General features: G+C 47.1%; 1 long non-coding RNA gene across 13 annotated transcripts in view; it reads left to right on the plus strand.

Annotated features, from left to right (window-relative positions):
• LOC114879615 overlaps nt 1–26,301 on the plus strand; it is a 187,619-nt gene that overhangs the window by 76,903 nt on the left and 84,415 nt on the right. For all 13 annotated transcript variants that reach the window (XR_006829455.1, XR_006829457.1, XR_006829461.1 and 10 more), the window contains one exon: nt 23,916–23,969. This is a non-coding gene — a long non-coding RNA (uncharacterized LOC114879615). The remainder of the gene's footprint in view (nt 1–23,915; nt 23,970–26,301) is intronic.

Below are 26,301 nucleotides of genomic sequence, written 5' to 3' on the forward strand. Positions count from 1 at the left end.
TAGCTCGTTTCCTTACGAGCCTAATAAAGACAAATACACCCGCGCGTGTTGCCGACCACGCAAAACCCGTGTCCCGGACACGGCGAGCAGAAAATCGTTTACAGCCGCGCGATTACGCACACCGACGAACCTTAGACCGAGCGCGGCGAGATACGCGGATGTGCCATTATCGGTACGCGTGGGTGGCGCTTACGTACATCCACGGTGGAGGCACGAGGAGTGTCGTGCCAGGACTGGCATCGATCTTGCCTATCCGATAAATACGTCGAGCTTCTCTCCTCTCTGTTTCTCCGCTTCGTTTCGTCCCTGTTCCTTCAGCCAGGACAAGTCTAACCGTCTCTCTTCTTCATTTTAGTCATTCGCAATTTTACGAGCTGTTTCAAGAGCCGTGACGCTGCAATCTCGCGGCCAACAATGCCCGTTCTTCTTTCTTTCTTTTTCATTTTTTATTTTCAACCCCTTGCACGCCCCGCGTCGTCCGTTCATGAATTGCAGCTGTACACCATACGAATGACGCGTGTAAAATAAATTTAAATTAACCGACCGCCGTACTGACACGCACTGGCTCTCCCTCCCTCGCTTTTGATCCAATAATTCTCAAGCTTACGTCTTTTCGTGCTGGCCCGAATCATGCGTGGAACGAGTGCCATGATTTTCAGAAACGATGCAGCGATAAGTAAAGTGAAGAGTCTCTTAAATTTGGATTTGCGCGGTTTGCGATGAAATTGAGATGCACTTCGATGTGACAGCTTCAAATATACTTTTACTTCGCGAAGTGATGACTAGAGTAGCGTAAGCGCGAATGAGTTTTACGAGCACTAAACTTAACTGAGATGTTTGGAAACAGTATATGTGCTTCGAGATGATTGACTACGGTATCTACTGCTAAGCTGTAAACGTGATCCTAAAATGACTATTATTTATTGATTTATGATAATTATAATAATTAAACTGAAGAACAGTTATTGAAATGAAAAACATGTTGTTTAACATTAGACTCCTCCGCGTTCAGGCTTTCAATTTAGTTGATGTCTTGATCGAATGGAAACCGAAAGAAGCACGTGTACGCGAGGAAAGATCAGCGACATTTTCATTCGAATGGGCAGCAATTCGCTACATTACTTTACGTCGACTACTAAGCGCTCCTTAAACGGTTCATGCATTATGGATTAAGGAATCTGAATTCCCGCGAGCAAGCAATCAGAAAAGGCCACGTCTACTCCCTCTTTCGCCGACGTCACCGACGATGATAACGTTAAATTTATTCAGTGGAAAAGTCGAGCGTCGAAAAGCCGTCGCCAAGTCGACAGCTTTTATCCGGCTCCGTTCTCTTTTCAAACTTCACCTGCCCATTAGCCGCGTCCTTCTTATAAAACGCTCGTTCCCAACCATCTCTGGGTTATTCGCGGTTTGTCCACAGAAAAATAACCTGTTTTCTTTACTCGGTATACAAAATGAATTGCCAATATCTATGTACATTTACCCAACGATCAACTGCTATCCACCTTAATTACCTATCGTAACTTGACCAATGTTATTCCTGAACAATATGATCAATCACCATACCTCGTGCTACACACGGAACATAGTTCTCCAATTAATTCATCGATTCATCATTCACCTGACGCAACCTGAACCTAACTGTCGAGAACTATTTACATCATCCCTAAACACACTCACCTCGTATCGAACAACCGGGTATAGTTGACGACTTCGCGTTTGCAAGTTGACTTTGTGCTCGTACGTGAAAAATTCAGGAGAAAAGTGTCCATATCGAGGCAACGGCGTCCAAGTTGTCAGCTAGACAGGGTAACCAGGTGTCGAAATAGCGTGCGCCCTGTCACCGGCGACTGACACGGCGAAACAGCGAAAAAATGTTCGCTCCAGTTTCACCTTCTGCCGTTGCCAGGGCAGGAAAAAAAAGGTACAGCCCGTCGTCGGGTGCACGAAGGTAACAGCTGTAAAGAGTCAACACACCGTCCAAATATACGACGGTACACAGACACAAGGTGTCAGGGGGCGCAGGAGGTGGCACACAACGCGACTGTCACGTACACGCTGGGACCAGGCTTCATCCACCACCCCGTCGAGATGCAATTTCCGCTATTTTTACCCGAAAAGCTTCTCGGCCCATCCCCGCGGCACGTTCCTCAAATAAAGTCCGCCCACCCTCTGGTACGTGTCTCGGGCGCGTGGCTGTGCCTGCGTATTCCGCGCCGCTGACGCCGAGAGGAACTTGCTCGCGCCTCGCGAGAACCAGACAATCCTCTCCTGAGCCCTGATCTCGAGGAAGCCTCGCGGATCCGGCTTCCACCGACTCAGTCGTACAACTTAACGCGGAACGAGCCAGCTTCCGCTTCCAAATTGTTGGCGAAAGCTGATTCGCCCAGGGTGCGCTGAGATTGGAGACGTTAATAAGGAAGAGGATTTTAGGAATTAGATGTACGGATTTTGCGGTGGTTCGATAATCTTGAAACAACGAAAGATTGTTTAATAGAGGATCATATGATGAGATTATTGCATTATTGATTGATTGATTTATTTATTATTTTGGTTTGAATAATTTCGAAGGTAATCCAGGTAGAAACCTCTGATCTCAAGATGAACGTAATTTTCCTCGCGATCATTTTATACCTTTATGACGCCCAAAGCAACAGTAGACGAAACGGAAGTAAAGCGTAAGTCTAGACTCGAGTTTCATCGCTGAGCCTCCGTGAAATCGTAAAGAAGCGGATGCAAATCGGATTCCTGACCTAGCCACGTGGAAACGTAACTCTTCTCAACGGACTCGATCCGCTCGACGATTATCCTGATCGCGGGATTAAGGGTCGCGGCTTGTCGCAGCTCGAATTGTGTATCCGCGTGATCCCTGGGCTTAGGGGCGAGCGTCTGTCGGCGCGGATGAATTTAATCGTTTGAAACGCGGCGCGGTCTCGCCGCTGAAATCCTCGCTGTCAGATGACGAGACGTTAAACGGTATCCCCGAAGGTATTACGAGCCTGTTCGTAGCAAAGAGCGTGCCGAAGAAGAGAAGAGAAGAGAAGCGAGCCGATGCACGCCTGGGATGTCTCGTTACTAGAAAACAAACGAAATGTGATAAACTTCTGACGCGCGATGAATACGCGAGAACGTTTCGCAAATACCGGAAGCTTATTTGATATAGAAAATCATTAGCGGATTGCAGATATGAAAACGAGTCTATCGTAAAATTGATTTACAGTTAATCGGGTTCAGTCTATCCGAAGCAACTCGCAACGAGGTGATTCACGATACAAATTTCGCGCTCGGTAAGTGCATTAAATTACGATACAAAGGCACGAAGGTATATATCGCGCGTGTCGACGCGAGTAATTATCACCGTGGTGGTGCGAGGCGTGTTTTCGCGTCGAAGGCGTTGCGAGAGGCGCCAGCACCCCGCTCGGTCATCGCATCGCGGCGATGAGAAATTATGCGCGTGGGATAGAAGAAAAGAGGCGAAGGAGGTGCGCTTAAGGTGAAGAGGGAGAGTCTTTGTTGCGATTCTATCGGCCGGTGTGAACGTCCTGTCTGATAGTTAAGACGGTCGTGGTGCAACGAGGGGTGGCGGAGAAGCGAACGCGGTGCCCCGGAGAGAAGTTTTATTGCGACAAGTGCACTGCTCTCTTCTACGGCCCCCATTACCGACCGACTTCCGGTCGGCACTGAGAATCGTCGCAGAACACCACCGCTACTAAAATGCAATTTACTCTTGAGCCGAGTCCATCGAAACTCGACCACGAATCCCCCTCGACGCGACGGTTCGTTCGCTGTTTCTTTCGCTACCGAGCTGCTAGGCCCTTAAGCCGGATTTAAATTGATATACAGTGGGCGATTAGATTATTATGGTCGAAAAAAATAAGACGCAAAATATCACAAAAGGAAATATTTTTATTTTTATTTTTACACATCTGTGGAGGCATTCTTCCATTATCTTTACGGTCTATCTATCTAATACTTCAAAATGTTCTAATAACTTAATCGAGCTCCTCGCTAATCGTTCTATCGATCAACCGGTAGATTAATCCACAATTTTACAAAGTGTACAACCTCAAGGTAGATCGGATATTAAGTAAAGAGCAATTCCCTGTATATCTCGATCACGAGGAAGCACCACGTGGCCGAAAGTTGCGTCAGACCTCCCCGGAGAAACAGTTGTCCGGATCGTTACCGCGATCGAACACCAGGTTCAATCTACACGTGTAAAGATAGCACGGTTGTTGCCACGGATAAACTCGATCGCAGCGTGTAAGCGAGCTGCAGGGGGTATCCGGAGAATCATGAGCGTGCGCTGATAGCCTCGTGATGATAACGAGCCAGGGAATACGCTCGGACCGACGATCTCTCAGCCTGCGTAATCGTATCCTTGCATGTCTCCTCTTCCTTCCCGTCTCTGTTCAACGAGAAAGGACCAGCTCGAGACGTTTAATTATTCCTGCGGGACACAGAGGAGCGGAACGGAGCGCGATCTCTGCGACGAATCCGGACGCGGATCATCTCGGATCGAACTCGAGCATCCTTCGTGGAAGACTTTAAAGCCACGTGTGCATCGTGCGGGTTGCACGTGCGCCTGCAGCCCTATGTGCTCCTTTAATGGTGCTCTTATCGGTCGGTCAGCCATGCTAGAGAATAATCCTGGGAAGCTCGAGAATTAAAAGAGAATTATAGCGTAATCAGGCTCGCGCTTTAATCTTTTTTATCGAATCAGTGTACGTAATAAAATACTCCCCTTTGTTCTTCGAGGATCAAACGAGGATTAGCATTGCGCATTAATTCGATAATTTATACAAAAAAAATATCCTGGTAAAAATATTGAGAAATTGAACCGACGTATTTGGAGTCTCAAAGGGGAACACACGTGGCGAACACTCTCGGAGGGAGAAGGTTAATTACAGGAGCGGCTGATCGTATAATGCTCATCCAGAAGAACGAATTACATCAGCAACGATTACATAATTTCCAACCGATCCGATGTATGTATTGATCTTTCCAAGTAAGATCCTTATCTACCCTCAACTTGCGAGTCCGGTGTTTATCTTCTTAAAGGGTTTAAAACGGGCGCATTCAGCAAAAGGTCGGTACATCTCGATGGTCGATTCGCTGGAGGCTGCTGTAATCGACGATCGAACGATGAAACAGTGGAACAGGCAGGAGAAAGAGGAAGCTAGAAACGAAGGATGAGATAGAGACAGAGGGAGGTGTAACGATTAAGCAGCGTCAGCAGCGGCAAGTACGGCAGCCAACGGGCTGACCGGAAAGCGGCAGGAACAACAGCGGCAACCAGGTTGCGGCAGTAACGGCGGCTCGCATTGGCAGCGAGATATCGATCGTACCTTCGCCTTTCACCGGCCATTGTCCAGAACGGTGCCAGCGTTGGAAATCCAACTGCCGATAATTGCCTACGAACCCGTCAAGTCATACACCGTAATAGCATAATAACCGAGGCTAAGCGATCAGATTAAGGGAACGAGTGCCCTCGGGCTTCGAGCACTCGCAAAATCTAACCCTTCCGCGTCCCATGTTTTTCCTCACCACCCGCTTCGCGAAAGTTTATCGTACAGCATATTCGGGAAACGCTGTACCTTTTGTGTATTTCGTGTCTCGCGTATCTTCACGGAAAATGAAGATGATATACCGGATGCGGTAGGTCTGGTTCTTGCGGGTTAGTTGGAAGTATGGCAGATGTTTGTGAAAGTCCAATAACCGTTAGGCTGGCAAGTAATTGGAATGTTGATTAGTGGATCGAGATGTTTCTTGCGTTGCACGGGTTGATCAACATTTCAAAGCTAATAACGCAGAGAAGGGAAGAAGGGACTTCAGGAATGAGGTTGAAAACTGACAGTTCCAAGAGGAAGATCTTCTTGATCTTGAAAGATTTATCAATCGAACGAAGAGTTAACTTCCTTCTGCTTTTCTTTGAAAGGATTTGGGACGGGTTTCACAGCAGCCACTCGGTATAATGCAATCCTATTAGCGGAAATCCAATTCACACGGGACGATCTAATAACCATTACCAGTTTAATGCCCTGATATTATGGAAATTGGAAAGGAATTGCTATATAAAATTCCCCTTCGCGGGAATTCGCCTCTGTTCTTAGAACCTTTCGTTCCCTTTGAACGTCCAAATCTTTTTGGAACTTCCACTGTATATTCTTCACAGTTCCACCAACAGAGGATTGGCTTCTAACCCAACTGCTTTTCTCCGTTCCCTGTGTACTTCCTTAGAACTCCTACGAGCATGAATCAATATTATCCTTTTCCAGCGAGCGGACCGGTCTAGCGATACGTTTAAAGACGAAAGGAAAAGCAGCGGACGGTGCGCGAAGAGGCAGAAAAGTGGCGAGTACCGGACAATGGACGTAAATTCGTGTCCATAGGCCGGCTCCACGTGGTGCACGCCCACGTTTACGAGTTAAAACTCGGCCGACGACGCCTCGTAAACGCGAGTACGCGCCGCTGCAACGAGCGTTATTACATTGTGACTAAGAAAGCCAGCGGGCCGCGGGCGAATACGATCGTAAATATCGTTCGAACGGTTCTCTCTTGACGGCCGAAGGCGAAAACGGACATCCGCAATTGGCCGGCAAAGCCGATATTAATCGTTCTTGATTCAACCTTCGAACGGGTGGGCGAGAGAAGTATTATAGAATCGGACCGAACATAGATCGCTCTCTCTAGGAAACGACTTCTTTCTACGGTTCGAACCAGAGCTTTTTGATGGCATTATGTTGTATTTCCATCGTCGGACTTTACGATAGAAATTGAAATCCCTGGTGTGGTATAGACAGCGAGGAAGCGATAAAAATACAGGGTTTTATTAGATTCTTTTATTTACAAAGATAAAGCAACGAAAGAAAGAGTAACAGGTAGAACTTTTGATTACAGCTGTAGAACGATTCGATCGGTACGAATGCAGCGGCAGCAAAGTGGAAACTCTCATTAAAACTGGCTCCTCAGCTTCTTCTCTCTGCATCGAACGAACGCCTCGTGTCATTTCGATCCTTTCCACTCGGGGGTAGAGAAATCGATGGGGCAACGAGATAACGCGTTAACGAAATGTTCGTGGAGCCGTGACCGGGAACGGTCCAGATTGTGCTTCAACGTGGCTATCTCTATTGGCGTTCGAACGATCGTAAACAGCTTGTCTTTTACGTAGTACCCGAAGCGTTAAGGAAAGGAACAACGAGATAGACTAACCGGCTATGGGTATTAGTTAGATCGATGGGCGAAAGTGTCGGAACGTAGAGCTCTCGATCGACCTTTCCTCCCTACACTTTGCCACTCAATTTTATCTCAACATTGAGAATTACTAATTCCTGTCTCGTTTCTTCAAATTTTACAATGTTCGATCGAATATCTGTCTCTTTTCGAGTAATTAAGATATCGTTCTAACACAATCATCAAAGTCAGTGTGCAGAAGGTGATGAAATTGTTAGAGCCATGGTATGAAGTAGATTTTTCGTGTTTGTATAGAAATAGAACCACAATTTTAAGGTTTTTATATTGAATAACTTTTAATCAATAATCCTCCACTAATAATATACACAAAAATACTTGTAAAAATAAACAAATACATTTGAAAGATTATATTTACGTATCTTTTGCTGCAATTACATTTTAAGCAATTCATTTTGATTGCTTTATTTCTAGCCCATACTTCTATCAAATGTTTAATCTACTGACATTTATTACTAATAATAAATATTTCCACAAATTTTCGATGAGGTTGAGGTCCGGAGAATTTCTTGGCCAGTCAAGAACTGTGTATCATAATTGTACAAGTATCAATATATCATAAAAAAATAACACAAGCTCCGTTTAACTCGGTTTTCATTTAAGGATTAATGATTCTTATGTAAAATCATCAATTTATACGAGTGGCTCTAATAATTTGATCACCCACTGTATATCATTTGCCAAAGGATTTTCTCTGGATAAGTTAACAGAAACAATTTATTTCTCAAGGATTTCCCATCGAACGCCAAGAAGTGGGATTACAAGGAAAGCACGAGTGGCCACGTAGCCAGCTTGGAATTCTTTATCGAGGCTTTCCATGCTTCGCGAATATCGTGGCCGTTCCTGGAAACAGGAAGCCCAGATTTGCATTGTCTGCGGCCCAGACATTACAATATGTTTAACCAGTCGTAAATGTCGGCTGTTCCCAGCGCGGATGAACGTGATCGGAAAGATTCGATCGTATGATAATGATCCCGGTGTGTCGATCACTGTCCACGAGGAACGCTTCGGACAACGAGTTCCAGCGCTCGATACATCTTTCGACTCGGCTTCCTTCGGCTGACAGACAGCTGACGCGAGTTCCTATCGGCTCGATTCTGCGTGTTTAACATACGTTGCTCGTAATACCGTGACTGTCATCGTGTCTGTCGTACATCATCGCGGGGCCGGCTGCGACAAGAAAGCCACGAGCACTCGTAAATTTTACGAGCGAGGACGTCGAGTTCCGCGGAGGATGTCGCCGAGCCGAGTTTACGCTCGCGATAATGGTCGTCTGTCCTATATAACGTTAATAGCGACTCAACGAGAGCATTCTTTCGATTTCAGGCAACTCTGAACTTTCTCTTCCATAAAGTTTACGTTCTCCTCCAGTTGTCTCCGTATTTCCTTTGAACGATGCACTTGGTGCTCACTTGGTCCCGTGAACCATCACGACCCATTACTTTATCGAAAGAAAAGGAGTATTCCTTCGCTTCACGGTTCTTCGAATAATCCCAACAATTTTCAGCTAATTTCAGGGTAATAAAGGAGAAATAAATCGTAGTCGGAACGAGGAAATCGCGATTCATCGATGGTAGATTGTAACCAGGTTCAAAGTTCCCTTTGCCTCTTCTCTCTCTCTTCTACCGTCATGACTGTCCTCTGGTTTTAATCTCTACCGGTTCGAACGCTCGTTTCCAACGAATTCTTCGTGTATCTTCGTCCAATAAGAAGTAAATCGGCGAGCATTCGTTTTCTTTGAGGATCCCGGCAATCGCGACCATGGAATGCCTTTCTGATGGAATCCGCCGCATAAGCGGACCTCCATGCTGCCGCGAGCTGTAGCTAATTCCCGTTGAGGTAACAAAAATCCCGACATCCCGGGATCGCGATGCAGGAAAACGATAATCTGCCCATCTGGACGCTGCGTTTTATTGCAATCTTGAATTCTGTGGATCTCGAATGGAGGCACATTGCCTTCTGGTCCCTTTTCTTTCGATTATTCTAATAAAAGGCACGATTTTACACGTGGAAATAATTCATTTTGTACAACACAGAAGCGTCGTACTATGGTCGGGAGAGTTGGAAGCTGCAGGTACGAGGGTAGATAGGTAGATTGTTCGCGGGTAGGAGGGAACGGGGATGGCAAAGAAGAACAGACAGAGGGGACAGAGGCAGCACTGATAATTAATAACCCACTTCTTCGGCGAGGTTGCTCGGCCTTTGTCCTCGGACTCGTTCGAGGCTGGCCGCGAACCCGGTTCTCTTGGCGAGCGTGCCGAGCATACCACCGTCTCTAACCTCAGCTTACACGGTGCACGGGTAGGAACGGTCCGGATGACGATTCATTAGCCGAGCAAAACACTAATTGGTTCGCTTCCTCGAAGCTTGCTCGATCCGCAAGAAACCGCAGCAACTTTTCGGGTCGGCTTCGTCGTGACCTAGTGTAGCGGAGTCGAGGACGGTGGTTCGAGTAAATGGCTAAAGGTACTGTTATTTGGTAATTGTTTGCTGCCTGAGAAACATAAGGAAATAAAGAAACTCTTGAAACGTGAAACTAAAATTCCCGACCGGGCTTCTTTGTTTGTAATACAATGAAACAGATCTTATAAGTAGGTAGTTCAAAGACCAGAAAGAATAGATTGGTTTTACATTTAAGTACCATTTTCATTGGCTAGTTTTCTCGTTGGCGTTTTAGGTAGCGATCGATCAAGGTAGACGAGTTTATAACTAGCTCAGTATCTCGGGAACTGGTTAATTTTGGGATTAAGTACCATCTTCGCTGACCAGTTTCCTCGTTGAAACTTTGCGATACGATCGGTCAAGGTAGACGGCTCGTGAATTGTTTCATCGTCCAAGGAATTGCTTAGTTTCGAGTTTAAACGACATTTAGTTGGAAACTTGGCGATACCACGGGTCGCGATGAACTCGTTTACAATTCTTTCAACTGGAACTTTCCATCCAGCAGTATTTTCTTTTTTTGTATACTTGGCACGAACGTAGCCAACGAGACTCGGCGACGTATTCGGTCAAGGTGGACGATAATTTTTCGGAAATACCCTTACTTCTTCTCTCTTTAATTAGACCGCAATTACCTGCTCATCAGCGAACTCGGAGAGGTGAAATGAAACAGAACGAATTTCGATTAAGCGTAGCTGCGTGATCGGCGAGCATTCGGTCGGCGGAGACCAAGTCGCCACTTTAATTCCCCAAAGTTTATCGTCCGCGCGTGCAATAAAACCCCGATAAAAATGGCGCATCTGGTATTTAACGAGGGCCCGGTCCCGAAAAGCAGCAGGACAAAAAGCCCGGGGAGGAGAGGAAAAAAAGGAGAGTCGAAATGGCGCGGTCCCTCTGTAAATTGAATGCAACTGGAACCGGCCCTCTGGGCCACGTCGGTTCCCTTCAGCCACGAAGAATCGGCACGCACGCGTCCGTACGGTAGCCGATTGCATCGCGATGCCTCTGTTCGCGGACCGACGCTGCTTGGCCGATGAACGTCGTCAGTGGAGCTTGTGAAGAGGAACTGGAAGAACGGCAGAGAAGAAGAAGAAGAAGAAGAAGAAGAAGCGTAGAAGCAACCGTGGCGGCCGGCGGTCTCCGAAGACCGCCCACTAAATCACCGGACCGAATTCCATTTGGCTTTCGGGCTTCTCTCCGCAGAGTCAACAACGTATTTACCCGTCGATTTGCCTCTTTTGCGGTTAGGCCCCCTTCGTCCGTTGCCTGACTCCCTCTTCGTTCGTCATCCTGCTGCTTCTTCTCGACGGGCCTATCTCTTTCCTTCTTTCTCTATCCTCTCCCTAATTCTTCTTCCTTCTAGCCGGCCTTCTTCTTCTTCTTCTTCATCATCTTCTTCTTTTTCTCGAACGGACAGTTCTCCGTTCGCCGCATGAGGCCGGCGTGCTGCACGTTCCACGGATATCTCCAGCTCTGGATTATGAATATTGATAATAGCAGCGGCCCGAAGAAAGACCGACCCTCCAATGTAAATATCTCCGCGACCTTTCGAGCCCTCGCCACCCGCGCTTTCTTCTCCCTACCTCTTCTTCTCTTCATCTTCTCTTCTCGCTGCTCCTTTCGCTACGTTCATTCCGTGCCGCTTCCTCCGCTTGCTTTTCCTCTCCTTCAAGTTTCAACCCGTTCCCCTCCGACCATTCTCTGACCTTTGCACCCGACTCGACCGAGCCGTTTCTACGCGAGAGCTACCGAGACTGCAGTTCCGCTCGAGGAATTCTTCTGCTCGCCGATCGACAGACTGCGAGCTGCTTTCGTTATTCTTTACCCAAAGGGTATTTGCATTTCCGCTACAGCTTGGCCGCGGGCTGCTTTCCTGCGGTTACCATGCGGAACTTTGAATAATCGCTCGTTGTCGGATATATTGGCTGTTTCTTGGTTCCCTTTCTGTTGACAATGCAGAGGATGGTTGGTTAGTAGGATAGTTTGCGTCAAGATGGTACAAGTTCAAAGGGAAGATCTACGGTTCTTTCGTGCAACAATTTTTGTTTTAATAAAATACGAAAGGAGGCTGAAATCTTTTTATAAAACCATTACCATTCGCATTGTAATGCTGTAAAAAAAGCACGTGGAGCTGTTCAACAGCATGAAAACCATCAAGACGTTTCGCTTCCAAAGTTCCGCACAACGTTACTCGCGATATTACATTCGTACGAAGAATCCGGGAAGATCCTTCTCGGGGAACGCAGCCACCCCTAACCGTCCGTCCATTACGCTAAAATATTTTTATCTCGCTCCTCCCGTGTAATATTTCCAGCCGTTAACCAGTCAGCACCGCGGAGAAACAATGATACGCAGGTCGGGGTGGTGCGCGAGAGGGTGCGTGTTCCTCTTCGGGAAATATTGCTCCGCCAACCCCAGGCTTTCGTCTTAATAATCTTATAACACCAGGAGTTCGCGATGCTTTTCACCTTAGCAAAGTCGGATCCAACGGTCGTCAAACTCGTGTCGGGGGCCATCTGCTTCGACCTTGGATTATAAAAATTTCGACCACTTGAATCATTCGAATTCTATCGGTATCAGAATACATAGAACGTTCAGCTTTTCGTAAAATAGATAACGAGGATCGTTTATTTTACGAGCTTGCACTCGACGCGAACCGCCAAAGCCACGTAATATCGGCTAATACCAGCTGGAACGAGCAAAGGGGAAGAGAAGGCGGTGTTATCCTCGTGAAGGGAACGTTCTTGGCCCTCGGAGACGTTAAAGGAGGAAGATGACACGTAGCTAGGGGAAGCTCGAGGTGTTTGATATGCGTGGAGCGACGGGGCGGCCGGTTTCTGCGGTCTTAAGCTTGAAATTCCTCCCTCTAGAAATATGCCAACCGCTCTTAAAGCTCCTCTTTAACGATCGAACCACCTCGAAATTAAGCTCGCCTCGATATCGCCCTAGCCGGACAGCTTCCTCGGAAAGTTTCCTCGAGGAACTCGGAACAGAGTTCCGGTTAGGTATCACGATTTTCAGCAGAATTCAGCGTGGCTCCATCGAAACCGCTGATATTGGCGATAAATCGTGTACGCGGGAACGACTCCCGGTTACTGTTCCTCGTCTGGAGGACAATAAAGGGTAGCTTATGAACGTCGCCGCGATTCACGAAGGACTTCACAATGAAGCATCGCTTCCCGTTATGCTTCCGGATATTGCGAATCTTTTTTCTTTACGTTCCTCTCTTTGTCTGCCCCTTGATACGCTGAATAGGTTGATTAAAGCTTTTCAACGTGATTCTTTGGTACGAGCCGAGATAAAAGTAACTTCACAGTTTACAGAGAATTACACGAGATTCTTTTAACTCGTGATATTATGTCACCGACAAACGCGGAAAGATAACGCAACAAAATAATGAAAAAATTGTAAAAGGGTAGGAAAAATCCTGGTTCCCTAGAGAAGAGCACGACCAACGTAATTGCTCGTCGACGTGGACGAGTATGTTTTAGGCTTCGCTTCCGACTTTTCGTGGCTTTTAATTAAAGAAAGCCCGGTCGTTAATGAACGCGGAGCCAGTCGCTATTAAAGCAGTCGTCGAGACCGTTAACCTCTCTCCTCTTCCCAGCAAGAGAACACGTACCAGAATACTTTTTCGACGTCTAATTATTTCGACACTAGCGTTACGCGCCGATAAGTGTCCGCCTGTGTTTAGACAAGCTTCCTGTCACCGTGTTCCGATTTACGCCCGAGATACAGCCTGGTATTCTTTGTTCCGCTCGGAACCGCGAGCCCGTTCCGCGCAGATGTGGCTCGTGCAGCCGGTGACACACACGCGGAACTCATAAAGCGGATGAAACGTCAAGCTGTTCGGGGACTCCCGATGGAATTTTAATGAGCGTCGTTTCGCCGCTTCTGTCGGATTCTCCTCAGTGACGCGTTAATGCCTTCCAAATGTACGGTGGCCACCTTTTCGTACGCCCCCAAGGCCGATATCTTGCGAACCCTCTGTTCAAACTGTTCGAAAACTAGTTGCCTTCCTTCGAGGGTGTGGATGGTACTCGTTTTCGAAGACAGACTTGGGCTGTTCGCTTAGATCAGATAAAACACCCTTAAATCGTGCGTAAGGAGGGAAATTTGTTCTTTTATCTGGAAACTACTTCCTTACTCCGCGCTAATTACGAGGATAATCGCAGCCCCGGTACACTCGAACGAACATCAAAATACTGATCCATAGAGCACGGTTACTCATCGATCGTAGCGGGTTCCGGTACCGAGTGAAAAGCCTGGAATGCTTCATTTTTATCCGAAAGGGCGCAGTTATTAGAGGCAAAATATTTGTAATTACTAGGCGGTACGGCGAACAGTGGGCCCACCAAGGCGGAAACGGATGATGAACAGTCGGCTAAGTAGGTCGAGCTGAAAGGGACGAACTATTCGTTCACACGGGATAGCTTTCGACGCGTATAATACAGCGGAATGTCGCTTCGCTCTATTTCGCTCCCTAAACGAAACAGGCTTCGAATTGGAGCGCATCTCGCGTCTACGAGCAGGATCTAGGCAGGGCTCTGGTCGGCTTGGTACAAAAGCTGCTTTGATGAGAGGATTAATTCTCGTCGAGGAAATGTTCCAACCCGTGAGCCACCTCCTCGTTAAGAGGCCAGCGGAAAAATAATCGCCACCGGAAAGGAAGGCGTGGTTCAGCAGCCGCTCGAAGACACTTGTATTCTGGTTTCGATGCTTGTACCGGCTCGGGACAGAGAGGCTTCTTCGTCTCGCTCGATCTACCAAGACATCTGTCGCGAAATAAATTTTCCTAGCCTGCCCTGTCTCGCGACCGGAGGGAAAAGAAAATTTGGCGACGAAGATCGGGGATTACGAGGCGCGGAAAACTTCGCCGGAAATTCGTCTCGCGAGAAAGTTTTAATATCCCGCGGAAACTTTTTAATGAAAGATCGAGTCTGATGAGCACGTTAGAGGGTGAATTAATTCGTGTCCTCCCGAGATGCTGTTAAAAACACTCCAACGTTTATTTGACTTGATACAAGGGAAATTTTGACGCATTTATCTCGTGGATCGGGAGGACGGATAACTTCCTCGAAGGGCGAGTCGTCGCCGGTCCTGCGACTCGAAGTCGTAAAATCTAGATGCGATCGTAAAAGACCATTGAATTCTTCTCGATGATTTATGTGTCCGGCGATAGATCCTGTTCGACGTGACGGACAAATGTAATTTCGATACTGGGATTGAGGGTCCTCGGGAAATTTGGTGGATTAACGAGTGGAGAACTTGTAACTTCGACCCACTCGAGGTTCAGGTTTTATTGCAAAAGGATATCCTTCGAGTATTCTTCCATAATTGATAGATCATTTCCGATCCATGGAATACTTCGAGGCACCAAAGAATCCAAAGAACGACGCGTAACACCCTGTTTCCACTCCAAACAGCTCGAAACAAACCGTCTCCTCCCTCGAGGTCCGTTCGCGAGAGAAAAGAAAGGAAAAAGACGAAAGAGTCAGGGAACAAGGAGGAAATCGGTTGCGCGACGAGGCGCAAAGGGTTAATCTTCCCGTTGGAACGGCCCACCGATAAGCATCCTCCGGCAGCGATCTAAGCCTCGCAGTCGTGTCCGTGAAGCAGGAGGAGACGAGGCAAGAAGTAACTGGAGAAACAAAGAAAGAAGGAACTCGGAATACGCGGACCGGGCACATTTGTCACCGCACGGAGACGTTGTGGCGAGCTGATATAAATAGGCTCACCGGTGACAAACGACCGGTTCTTACGGGGAAAATAAACAAACACGCCGTCAACCACGCGGATGGGGTGACGTAGGTGTCCCCATAGCTTCGGGTCACCGTCTTCGATGTCCAGCTTCGGGACGCTCGATTCGAGAAACGGAATCAGATCGTCCTGGAGCGGATAGCACCGAAGGGATGACGAGTAACCGGCATATTTTTATCCGTCGCTGATCTGACGAGAGGAGAAACGAGTTAGAAGAGTACAGCCTCGGTTCAGCCGGAAATATCCGTACGAACGCGTCTGTACAGAGTGTATCATAATTCGTGGGCATAATTTAAGTAGAAGATTCAATAATACCAGTTTTTTATTTGTTATTGATCATTCCCAAAATGATCTTCTTTTCGTTGAATTGTTTTTTATTATTTATGAGTACCGAATCTAATCCTAAAGTTGCGCCCACGTATTATGCCACAGCCTGTATTTATGAGAGGCATCATCGTCCGATGAAAAATCCACCGTTTCCTGACGAGGAACGATATTTATGCTTACGCTGCTCTCAGAAGACGACGACCCTGTTCTCATCGCTGTTCACAGTTTTACGTCGACCTACCGACTTACGGGTTTTTCGAGCGGGCCGAAGCGGATACGCGCGTTGCTTTACGACGGCTTCGCGATGCCGAGGCAGGTACTTCGTCGTTGCTGCTTCGTGGGCGGATAGAAGGACCGCTCTTTCATCTTGTTCGGTGATGCGATGACGTTTCTGAGAGGCTCTTCTCTTTTGAGATTGCTTGTCCTTAATCTTGGCTTAGAGCCTAACAAAAAGTGTCGTTGTTAAGGGAACGACAAAATTCAAGAATCTTTATAGCAGCGAGAAATCTTTGCAAAAGTCTGTTCAATTTTGGTGTTCGTACTGTAGAAATTTTCAATTTTCAGAGGTGTTTAAATTATTCGACTGAAATATACTCTGTTCCATTCTCGTATCAAAGCAAGTACAGACATAAACGGTGAAAAGTGTGATCACCCAGGGACGTTGATTTCATTCCCCATACCTTCTTGGTCGTTTTGAAAAACAAGCGAGCCTTGCGTTTCGCGGTAAATTCGAGCAGTATGTCTCGGTTTATGATGTACACGCAGGAGGCTGCGATGAAATAATTCGAGGGTTCCGAAACGAGCTACGAAGAAGACTAACGCGATCTAACGTCTCGCGCGTCTGGTGCATCGACCCTTGGTCCGTGTCTTTTTCCATCTCGTTTGCTGTTCTTCTTCTTTCCACGGTGAAATTGCACGTCGCCGAGGTCGCGTGGCTGTTCGAACGACGCCACGGAGACAGAATTTTCGGACGACGGGCCAGAGAAATGCCTCAATAAAGTCGGAATGCATGTAGGTCACGGCGAGGCGAGCGAACGTCGCATTTGCCTGATCTACGGGCTGGCAAAGATTCAACAATGGTGCGTCGAAGCGGCGCGGCGCGAGGCGACGCCGGAATTAAATTTCACCGGCTTCATTTGCACCGACGTCGTTCCACTTCGTCTTCGTTTGACCGTGCAATTGGTTACATTCCAAGTGCATAATATAAAAGCCCGTTCGAACGGTCTGGTTTCTCGGCACGAATCGACGACGCCGGACGCCTTCAACGTCGATGCATTTGCATAAGCGCCACTGATTCCCCTTGAACCACTTTTCATCTTTGATATGTAGGTAGCTTGTAGCGATTTCCAATGTCATGTTGAAAGATATTTCCTATCTTCTATTAGCATATATTCTATCAAATTTGATTTCGAATAACGTTAGAAACCTGATTGCTAATCAATTCTAAAACGAACGAGATCGATCGATAGATCGCGCGGGAAATAAACGAGTCTCGTCTAACAATGGATCGTTTTCATCGAGCGATTTCCTTCGGTGAAAAGCTTGGTCGGTTGTAAATAACCGCGATTTTCCGGCTGTTACCGAGTCATTTCCCGGCATCTACCAATTAAATTCACCGGCTCGATGAGACGGTCGGAGATCGTTCCGCGCGGAAATCGGCCGTAAGAAGAGGCAACGGAAGAGGACAAGGAATGAAGAAGCGGCGAACGAAGAAGCAAGAAAAGGGGAAGAAAAACGTGACAGGAGGTCCCGAAGAGAAGCGACGAGAAGGAAAACGGAAGTGAAACGTTACATCTGGCTTAACCGGCATGGACGTTCGCCGTTCTATATTTACCGGATTCCTGTCGTCGCACGATTCCTATACCGCGGCGATAAACGCTCGCCCTCGACGACAGATTTACTCCGTCGAGAAGGGTATTTCCTGATTCCGTCCCTTCCTCCCTTTCTTTTTCGTTAGCGGAGAATCGAACGGGAGGAAGATTGCCGTTAAGGGTGGCATAGGACGCTGGTAGGTTGGTGTTCCTTGGAGAAATCTTAATTGGACTGCTCGCCGTCGGTCCAAGCTGCCTCTGAGATGCCTTCGTGATCGAAAGTACCGGCAATCTCGCCGATAATCGAGTTGCTTTCGTTAATGAAAATCGGCCGGATTGCACTCGATCGTCTGCGTTGTCGATTGGGACGAACGCGAAAGCAAGAGCCGCTTAATAAGCTTGCTTTTCAATCGCAAGGCGTCGGTCTTCATGCTTTGACGACGTTGACGTCGTCGACGTAACCGTGAATTGTTAAACGAGGGTGAAATTTCTGCTGTCTACAAGGATCTAAAGTTTCATGAAACTCATAGCCGTCAGAGCGTCAAGATTAAACAGCATATTCTACTTTGACAATCGTAACATCGCTAGTTACAAGATCTCCGCTCGTCCGGATCCTGCAAATAAAGAAACAAACGAGCAAAGACAATTTGCAATTCGCGCGCGGACCTCGAGGAAAAATCGGTAAATCCTGAGGACAGTGGTCCTCTGTTGGTTCGACGAGATATTCTCTGTCCTGGGGTAGCACGGCACGTGGATACGTTTTGTTTTGGTACAAATAGGAACACGGCGCCTTGGCAGCCGGAGCGGATTGGCTTGTCAAGTTGCCAGGGTCCCGCGAATACGGGATGCTCCCAGCTTTAGTCACCGCATTCCTGGAAGCTGTGTCCGCGTCGGGCACGCATACGCGAACCACGGGCTCGATGAATTATTGCGCCGATTTAGAAAGGCTCCGAGCCATTCGAATAAGACCCGCCACTTCCTCGCCACCTTCGTCGCGCGGATGGATACGCTTACGCGAGTTCTCGCTCGGCGAAATACTCTGGCTGGTTGGCGCGCTGAAATCCGCCTCAAAGGCGACTTTGTGCGCGATAGTCCAGAAGCAGTTACTTTGCCCGCTTGGCATGTGAATTCCGTGCTACTCGTCGGCTCGGAAATTCCAGCTGGAAATTTCGCCCGGGGCCCATCCACCTTAATATTTTATCCGCCCGGCTACCCCTGACGTCGATCCTCCCCGTCGGGATTACCGTTTGCAATTCGAGCAAAAGGTCGTAATTATTTTAACCGGCCACCGTCCCGGCAACGAACGATCTCCTTTGATAGAGAGGATCATGCAAATCCGGCGTGGCAACGTCACGCATAACGTCACGGCCCGTTGCGTTGGTTCGACGTGTGTCGACCTCGTTGAATATTCCGTGTCTCGGTTCGACGAAACGTCGCGATGATTTCGAATCGCTTACCGTGTTAGCTTCACCTTAACGTCTTAACTACACGGTGACCGACTCAATTGTCGCTTGTAATGCGACAGCGTGACTGGGAATGGATATCAGAGCCGCGAGGAATGCACGCCCATCATTGTTGCGGCTCGCGCGAACAGGAAATAATAGGGAGTTGCAAGATACCTATATTTGTCCCGAAGCAATGTAACTGGGTTAATAGGCTACCGCTTGAAGAATTTTTAACTAGGAGAACTTCCTTCAGATTTTAACTCCCTGATAGTGGGTCACTGAGACAGTGGTGACTTAAATGTCATTCCTTTCACAGTTTCCATAGGGGATGTACGATCTATTGTAACAGCTGATTGCAATTAAAAACGAGTGAAGCAATCAGGTAGATGATGAAAGTATATGATTGAATCGCTTAAATATTCCCAAGAGATAATATCGAATACCGATCGTTACCCGACAGTCAACCTATCCCATCTAAACAAAACAGACAGCAGTCATAAATTACAATGCAAACTACGTAATTGATTAGAAAGCGCTTCACGTGGTTCCTGCTCGTAAGCGGAATAAAATAAAATAAGAAAAGAACGAAAAGAACGTAGCTGCTTGATTTATAGTCTAACGCGAATTCAATTTGCCCCGTGTACATACAGCTCGAAAGGGACACGGTAATCGCGGACACTTTCACCGATTAAAATCTGGAATTAAACCGCGAATGCCGGTGTCTGGTTCTTTATCGCGCGACGATCCGCCACGACCGAAAATCCATCAAAAAGTTTTTCGTCGCTCGACTCTTCTCGAGTGTCGGCTTCGAAATGGAAATGGACGCGCGAGATTTACTCGTCGGACGAGGGTGTACGGCGGAGGATCGTGACCGGTAGGAAGTGGCCGCCTTCAGAAACTTCGGCTAACGTTGATCTACGTGCTGGAAAGATAATGCATAATACATTTCTGAAACGGAGAGCGGCCCTGGTGTCGAGGATACGAAGCTGGTGTACGGTGTAGTCATAAATTTGCAATAATGCAAATGCCTGGTAGGTCTTGGAGGCGCGCGAGCGCGCCCATACTCGCGCCCAGCACACGGCCTTCCACTCGGTAGCCTACTTTACGGCGCCACCGTGGTAAACCCGGTAGTCCGTCTACAATGCAACGAGATGCATGCCTCGAGGAATCCGAGAACTCGGTTCGCCCTCTAAATATTATAGTTCTCCTCGTACCGCCTCCTCCTTCGAATTACTCGCAACCTTTCCCGCTCTTACCTCGCAGCTACATAGCACAGCTATTATTCACCCATTAAAATGTTACCTCGTACTGGTATTTCCATGATAATCGACGTTTTATAGTGCACCGTGAAAGATGTCACCGTCCTCGTAATTTATTTCATAAAAATAGAAATCCCTTGCATTAATCCTCCCTCGATCGTCGCCAGGAACAACGGCTTTAATAATTCTTCATTTTTACGACTTGTTGACCAACCGCCTCTTAACGCGCATCTTTCAGACAATACTCAATTTGCTGCGGGAATCGTAGCCGTATTCGGCGCATTTCTATTCAAGCTCACGTAAAAGATGTCCCTTTATTATAATTTCCTCTCGGCCGGGAATCGATGCTCGAAGACAGTGGTATTTACGATCCTTTCTGCGAGCGACTTTACGATCTCGAAGTTCCCTATACGAGTCACGATACGCGTCATAGGACACGCGTGATCGCTTTTCCGCTCGATCCACGCGTACAGTCATCAAGCGAAGCAGACATTCCGCGCGAACCGGAGAAAGGACTTCCTCCTTTCGTCGACGTTGACCCACCACGATCGCGGTTTAATGGCAACGAGGGAGAAACGAAGGCGAAAAGTTTCATCGTGGGGTCGTCGACGAGATGAGTCACGACGAGCCGAGATTTATGCGCGTCTCTTAGAGTAAACGAATTTCCCTTACTTCTCGGTTCTCCGAAGGGTGTCCTTTTCTTTCGCGAAGGGAAGGGACGAAGCCTTAATGTCAACGGAACGTCTCCCCAGGCTTCGCGGGTGAAAATCGTGGCGAAAAGCGGGACGGGAAAGGGAAAGACCACGTTGCTACGAATTAGGAACGATAACGTCGTTTGCCTCGGTGAATCGTGGCTACTTTCGACCTGGAACGAAGGGGATCACCCGGAGGAGGCTAATTTTCCCCTTATCGAGAATAGAATTGATAGTTGATTCGCGGGGATTAAGGAACGCCGTGTTTCTAAGGGTAGCTCGCCGCCCGAAGAGGAATTCTTTGCTTCTAGGGGAAGTAAGGGAGATTCCTTGCTTCTAGAATCTAGATGGTTCTTGGGAAAGTAACGTCTGTGGAGTTATCTGTTTAGGGTGGCATTCTGTTGCCGAAGGCAATTTGTGTACGTTTATTTGACGTTTCTTGGAGAACAGAAGAGAATCTATATAGAATCTATGACTTTGAACATTTTCTTTCTATACGAATCGTTCTGAAAGGATTGATCAAAGACGAAAGGAGTTTACCTTATCGTATCATAAAGAAGGGCGTTAAAGCGAGAACGGGTCGCTGGTAATGGTGGTTGGTTCGTTCTATAGACTGTTAAAGAAAAACAGACCGCGGCCAGATGCCGCTAAATTGGCACTCGAAGTCGTCCCTGGGCGGCCGTGGAACGGAAGCAGTCGAATCGGGGACAAATTTAATTTCGCCAAGGGGAGATGGCTGTCGAACACCGTATCCGCACCTGTTTTCTTCCACCGCACGTATCCGCTGTTACTTTTCAAAGTGTTCGGAAGAATTCAGTGGAAATCGAATATCACGTGACAGGAAACCTTCACGGATGAATTCTTGAAACGAGCGAAGTGATATTGAAACTTCTAGCTATTCATTATCGAGTATATGTGAAACGAATATATGTATACACTCTCCTCAATGATATTTATGAGTTTTCGATTCTTTCATATTTTACAAATAGAAAAATTGATGAAATCTTTTCACTTGGGTTCACGTGTCCCGGTTTCAGCCCACGTTTTAAGCAGAGACCTCGCGTGCCATAGGATCGTATTAACGGCAACAAACGTTCGATTCTACGAACAGCGTTTTATCTAAAATCGATCGATCGTTGGTTGATTCGAACCGTGCCCAAATTTCGACATCGTCCGATACCGATTCCGCGCGATAACCGGTGGAAGGTGAGCCAAGCGTTTCGAGGAGGATCTTCGTTAGCGGGAGCGATTACTCGCGTAGGAGTATAGGTCCGTTAAATCAACGAAGGCCCAGCGTAGTTAAAATGCCGATGTTAATCGCCTGGAGGCCTCGTTAGCGGCCTTTACCTCGCGGCCTCGCCCCATCTCTCGTCTTCGACCAGCTCTCCTTCTTTGTTGCTCCAGGTGACGCGAGAATGGAAGCTCGCTTTTCGTCCTCGTACTTGTTCTCTTGGTAATGGATTTTTCGTTATCATTTGTTCGAGACTGGCTAGTTAGAATTTACCGTCCTAGCCGTATTTATGGCTCGCGAGCAATTGCCTTTGAATTTGTAATGGAGAATCGACCGGAGGAAATCAGCCTCGAGCAAACCGTGTGGAGCTTAGAGCAGCCGATAATGGCACCGGGAAAACGCTTCGCTGCTCGTCTCGTCTCTTTATGAAAATTCGCATCGGTCGAATAGCTTTATGACGCGGGATCTTCGTGACGATGACGAGCCGTGCCGTTGATGTTTCTTCGCGAGGGTTCGGCGAAGGAGGGTGGTTCGCGGAGAAGGGTGAGATGCGATGAAACGGAAGGTGACGATGAGAATCCTGATACCGAATCGTTGATCTTCGTGTTTGGAGTTGAATTTGTAAAACAGATTATCTGTAACTTATTTATTGATTCCTCATTACTACACGCTTGTTCGATCATTAATACTTTTGACATCAGCTTGTCGAAATAATCCAATAAATCGCGCGGCCCGAAATTGAATTCACTTTGAAACCCGCTGTGACTACTATTATGATTCAGTATTATTTCTTACGTCATCGGAAACTTGTCTTTTGTGTTCTCTGTTTGAATTACGTTCTCTCATTCTTCACGCTCGTCTGTGTCCGTCATTCTTCTGGCTGTTGTAATCCACGCGTTCTTATGAATGAATCGCTATTGTAATCCAGCTGAGAGATCTTGTCAGCATCTTAAGAGGCGACTGCGTTTTTACATTGTTGCATTCCCCTTTCCACCTCCGACAAGAAAAACAAACGATACTACTTTTTCAAAAAAAAAGTCATCTCGATTAAAAATATTAGCAGAGATAAACTTTTGCAAACACGGAACAATGTAAAAGGTAAATTGGCAACGTTACACGCGACTAGAAAAGAGATATCAGGGTGTTGCGATTGCAAGTGGGACAGACGTGTCTGCTTGTTTTCGCCGGTTGTGTATTTAAGCGCGAACGGGGTCAATAAAATATCGGGCAAACCTGCTTATACATATGGGCCGTTGGTTCGCAGTCGATAGAATAACAGAAACGCGTGTTTGCTTTCGCAACAAAACTTGCCCGCTCCCGGAGGCCGTGATTTTCCTTGTAATCCGCGAGCGAACGCAATTGCGAGCCTGTTGGAATGTTCCCTCGGTGACGATCCGATGTAGCTGCCGATCGGACAACATTTCCCGGGGATTCCACCCTCCTCCACCCCCGCGCGTTCTGACTCGATCAACAACACCGTATAAAACGGATCGCTCTCAAATTGCTCGAAACGAACGTACGAGCAAGCGAAAAAAAAAAGAAATTAAATGGAACACCCTTTCGATGTTCGCGATCGATACGTAACGAACTAGAACTTGCTTCACGTTTATCTAATTAAAATCAGTTGTGTAGTTATATTCTCAAACAAAACGATTTTGTTTCTTTATTTAATATTCAATTTGTTTTATCTGTTATTCTAGAAAATTGCTGTTAAGAGGAATGGAAAGTCGACTTGGTTCTTGTAGATTCGAAACGTAAGTAATAAACAACGTTACATATTAACCCTTTGGGGACGGAGCATTCTTATATAAGCTTGCACAGACTATTATTAATTTAAATTAAAGGAAGTAATAATTCCATCCTTCAGAGCATATATTATAAATCTTTACTGTCTATATTCATAGCTGTGTTTTGTATTAAGAAGAATATAACATAGTATGTTTGGAATTATAAATTATTATGTTTGGACACACATATGCATCGATCGTCCTTAAAGGGTTAAATATCACTCACATCCCGCATGTAGCTTCAATTCCCACCTTTATTTGTCTCAGTATCGCTGCAACAATATATCCAATCTGTAACAAAATAATCCATTACATAACCCCCGATCAATCTTAACAAAACGCAGAAACGTTGTCTGGCGATCGTCCCTCGGAATCTCTGGTTCTCGCCCTCGTTTTCCTCCCTCCTCATCGGTAACAATAATCGCAGGAACGCAGCCATGTCCCCTCCGGAAAAATACCTCGCCTCCGCTAAATCCATTATTTCACCGACAATCTATCTCGACGACAAACCAACCCACATAGAAGGAGCAAAAAATGATCTAACACCACACTTTTCTTTACCTTTCGCTTTTTCTCACACGCGTTCATCCAGCAATATTAATTAATTCACAAATCGATTAGTCGTTATGGCGGATCCGCGGAGGGGTACGCGAGGCGTACGTACGCACACGCTCGTCTATTAAGCGACATTAGAGCGATGGTAAACCGGTTCTTATGGTGGCGAAGGCAGCTTTGTTTACGGGGCCCAGCAAGCCCGTTTGTCATGGCGCTACCGCGCTTGAATTTATATAAATGGGACCGTGTACCCGCTTCTTCGGGTTCGTTTCAACTTCACCCGGTTCGCCACGGGTGCTTTAATCAAGGATAACAACTGTAACGGCGTAATCAACGACGATCGAGAGAAACGAAGAGGGGTGAAGATGGGGTGCCAGGGGCTGAGAGGTACGACTATTAATATCCATTTGGAAGTCAGCTTTTCCGAGCCGTTCTATCTCTCCGTCTCGCTTGAATTTTCAGGAGACGTTACATACTGCTTGCGTCTCTGTCGATAGCTCGTTAGACACCCTGCTCGCGTCTCTGTTACCCTTTAGCACGCGGTTAAATCGAACGAGGGGACAGGGTGGAGCGAAGGGTGACTCGCGGACCGGCGAGAAGGTCCGATACGCGCCCCGTCGAAAAAGGGTAGCCGCGCGCGAATCGATCCAAAAATACCAAACCGGAAATTGCCGAGCCGACTGCGTTTCCATTGGATTCGACGATCGCGAACGCTTTTCCCGAATTTTTCCAGGAGAATCGTACCTACAGCGTCGATAGTGCTAGACTCAACGACAAAATTCACTCGTCCCTATCGTGGCTGAAATGTTCGAACCTCTAATGAGATACAAGTGCAAAGATTGCATCCGGTGACAGTTTGAGTGGAATTTCGAAAGCGACTGCCAAGTGGCGGGCTGTTGACCCAGACGTCGACGAGAAATAGTCGGACCGAGTCAAAATTAGAGGATTCCGGTGATGTAACCTCCGTGACACGCCTTATATTTAGAAAATCGTTCAACAGTGGCAACAGATCAGATCGTTGTTGGACGAACCTGTTCATGTTTGCTGGTCGTTATGTAAAACGACAAGCGTTAAGCGTTGACACTCGGTGCACCTTTCTGACGAGAATTATTACCTCGCGCCTCGATCGTCACCTCGTGATTCCGTTCCCAAAACATTTAGCCATGTAAGAATTTCTTTTTTTTTTATTCTCGCTCGCTTAATTGCCGCTATTTCCTGGCTACAAAAGCTTTTCGATGTTCTCCGGTTGCGATCGTTCCGTCGATGTTGCCGGTCTTCGATGAAGAATGGCCGTACGGTCTTCACGCGTTGGAATTCAAGGAACGTCGGGTAAGGATGCAAGGGGTTTAGGAATTATTATGTCAAGCCATAAACTGCATCCACCCGTCCCATTTCTCAGCTTAATAACCTCTCGGATAAGATTAATTCATTAACAGGTATCCGCTAATAACGCCGCCTTGTAACCACAATTCACTCGATCGCGCAGAGGAGGAGGCAAAGCGTAGGCATCAGTTAGCGACCGATGGTTTACAACGTGGCCGTATCGTAGACTATGGGAAGCGTTCGATTCACGACCACTCTTATGACGCGTACACAATGGTATTACGCGGGGCTTGACAATCGTTCGCGAATAAAATACTTAACTGATCGATGCTACGCCTTCACCCTCGGCGTACAGCGAAGTCGCAATAATTTTTCGGCTAAAGTTCCGCCTAGCGAGGACTCGTGGCAACGAAGTTTCAGA

This window comes from Osmia bicornis, chromosome 6 (genome assembly GCF_907164935.1).
Source record: "Osmia bicornis bicornis chromosome 6, iOsmBic2.1, whole genome shotgun sequence".
In the NCBI taxonomy this organism is placed as follows: domain Eukaryota; kingdom Metazoa; phylum Arthropoda; class Insecta; order Hymenoptera; family Megachilidae; genus Osmia; species Osmia bicornis.